Consider the following 3,221-nt stretch of genomic DNA (forward strand, 5'->3'; position numbering starts at 1 on the left):
TTTTGCCTCCGAGAAAGAAAGTGGATAGACAGAAGAACCCAGTGCACTTAGACTATTTTCCTGCACATTGCCTCCACCATAAGCAGCATCTCTTCTGGCCCTGGGAAGGAGATTTTTAGGGCTGGACCCAAATAATTTTCGAGAGGAAAACAATAAGCATGGGAGCTGCAAAGATGACTTAGTGCTTAAGGGACCCACATGGCAGCTCACAATTATCTGTAACTCCAGTTTCCGGGGATCTGATGCCCTCTTGTGGTCCCTGTGGGCACCACACACACACACACACACACACACACACACACACACACACACACACACACACACACACACACACGTGCACGCACACACAGTGCACACGCACACACACACACACACACGGTGCACATGCACACACACACACACACACACACACACACACGGTGCACATGCACACATGCAGGTAAAGCACTCACATAAGAAAGAATAAATCTTAAGAAAACAAAACAAAACAAAACAGACACAAGCCAAGCAAATACTACTGCCATAGCTCTCATGGAGATGAAGGCGGAAGGATCAGGATCAAAGCCATCTTCAGCTACAGTGAGTTCAAGGCCAGCTTGGCTATCTCATGCTAGGGAAGGCCTGCTTGGCTCTCTTATGCTAGGGAACATTGATGAAGATCACGTGCCTGCTTTAGGACATCGCAGACCCCTCCCAGAGTACCACAGCTGACCCTACATGATCTTGGCTGGATCTCAGTATCTTTGAGGACTGGGAATGAATCATACGATGCCTACAGTTGGGGTTTGTCAGGAGTCATCCTCGTAACTGGACTCAAGATGTGGGGTCCAGGGCAGGAAGACCATGGGCACAGGCTGTCACAGGGCTGCTGATCTTGGCTGTATGACTGAAGTTTGCTGGTCAAGTTTTTCACTGTCAAGTTCTTTCTCTTTTTCTGCACTGTATCAGTTACTTTTCTGTTGCTGTGATAAAACACCAAGACCAAGAACAACTTTGAGGAGAGAAAGGGTTATTTTGGCTTACAGTTCCAAAGGAGATCATCTGTCATGGTAGGGAAGCATGGCACCAGGACAGCCTGGTAGTCAGGAGGTAGAGAGGGAGAACAGGAAGTAGGACCAGGCTATAAAACCTCAAAGCCCCACCCCCAGTGACAAGCCAGTGATGGACTTTCCCCAGCAAAGGCTCCACCTTCTAAAGGTTCCATAACTTCCTCAAACAGATGCACCAAGCTTTTAAATACATGAGCCTTTGGGGACATTTCTAATTCAAATCACGATACCCCATCATCCTCTGTTGTCACATATTTATAGTTGAGTAACAGTCACTTGATCAGAAGCTCAATTAAAGCAACCAGAGGCTTGTAAGTGGCATCATGGCAGGGTCACTCTGGGGGACTGAGATCTTAGGCTGTGAGGCCTTGCTTGATCTAAGAGGAGACAAGTGGAAGCGCATAGCCTGAAAGTGTGGTCAGTAGTTTTTCAGTTAATTAAATAATCAATTTCATGTGCATGGCTGCCTTGTCTGCCTCTACAGCTATGCATTGTGGGGATGCCTTGTGTCTAGAGAGGCCGGAGAGGGTGTCAGATCCCCTATGACCGGAGTTACAGATAATTGTGAGCAGCCAGTGGGTGATGGGCATTAAATCTGAGTCCACCTGGAAGAGCAGCCAGTGCTCTTAACTGCTGAGCCATCTCTCCAGCCCCAGTGGATATTTGGCTTTTGAACAGTTTGGCACCCAGCATTTTATGCTTACAGTGCTATGCACTTGCATCCAGACCACTGCTATTGACTGCAAGTCCTCTGAGGGGTACCCTCTCTCACCTGGCCCTCTTGAAGCTGCCTGGGCTGTCCCAGATGCCATCAGCAGACTCTGCCACAGAGCACCGTGCCTGTGCGAGGATTCCTCTATAGAGGACACACGTGCAGGGGTGCATGCTGTCTGCAGGTGTGCAGGGGTGCATGCTGTCTGCAGGTGTCCAAGCTCCACCCGGTCCTTACATAACGTTGCTCCAATAACAGTGGTACACAGCTGCTTGTTATGTGCTTTTCAAAATGCTGACGGGTGCAAAGCTAACTTGCTGCTGGTTTGTGGTGGGCAGAGAGGGGTATCCCCAGTACATGGATACCCGGGGTGTTTTACCTAAACCACTCAGATATGCTATTAACCAGGGTTTGTCCTGCAGCCGAGGTGACAGGTGGCCTCTGGCTTCTTGGCGTGACATTTAGAGAAGTTTGGAACAACATATGAACAGTGAGAAAATATACACATGGTTTTAGGCCTTGAGCTTCTCTGAAAGCCCCAGGTTTCTTTTTTTCTCCTGAGTTTCCTAAGTCAAGCTGTTCTCTTGAAAGTTTCTAATTTGGTGGCCTTTTGAGATCATATGGTTTCTGCAGGGTGGCCTGGAGCCACCACAAAGCTCTTTGTGCATGTACAGAGCTGTCCTGATGTGAGCAGGGCAGCCTTTTCTAGGGGCTCTGAGCAGGGGTCTCTCAGGAGTCTGGGGCATGAGATTGAGGCCAATTCGTGCAGCGTTCTGTTGCACAGTGGAGTAAGGGCGCCCCCTCGTGGCTGCCTTTCAACCCAGCCAACAATTAATGATGAAGGTGGATTTGGGCAGACAGAGACCCCAGGGAAAGGTGTTTTCAGTGCCATGGGAGGCTTTGAGGCCTCACACTGTGGCCTAGAGTGGCTTCAGAAAAGGTTTAGTGTGAGCCGAGGCCAGTGGTCTGTGGGGCCAGAGCTGTCTTAGGCAGAGTAAACAGTCCTTCCTTAAATCATGTGTCTGGCCCATAGTCACCCTAGGGTCAACTTCTCTGCTCCACCTAGAACTACTGGATCCCTACATACAAGAGTCTTCCTGGCAAGCAACCCCCTGTGAAGGCCTGGGGCTTTCCTGGTCTGTGGGCAACACACTCCACCCAGAGAAGCAGCCCCGTGGTTCAAGCTCTGTGATGGGGATCAAGTCTCACGTCACCCACCACCACCTAGTGGAGAGTTCGGCCCCTATTTCCCAGAGTTGAGCAGAGGGGGCATGGGCTTACCAAAAGTCGTATGAGGACTTAAACACTATAAGGACAGCCAAAGCCAGGTGAATAAGAGAAGCCACAGGCTGGCAGAAAAGAACTGCAAAGGACAAAGCTGATAAAGGATTGTTGTCTGTGCATCCAAAGGACTCTTGACATGTAACAACAGAAAACAATGCAATTATAACACAGGCAAA

Source organism: Peromyscus californicus, unplaced genomic scaffold (assembly GCF_007827085.1).
Source record: "Peromyscus californicus insignis strain IS unplaced genomic scaffold, ASM782708v3 Scaffold_6__1_contigs__length_162567912, whole genome shotgun sequence".
Lineage (NCBI taxonomy): Eukaryota > Metazoa > Chordata > Mammalia > Rodentia > Cricetidae > Peromyscus > Peromyscus californicus.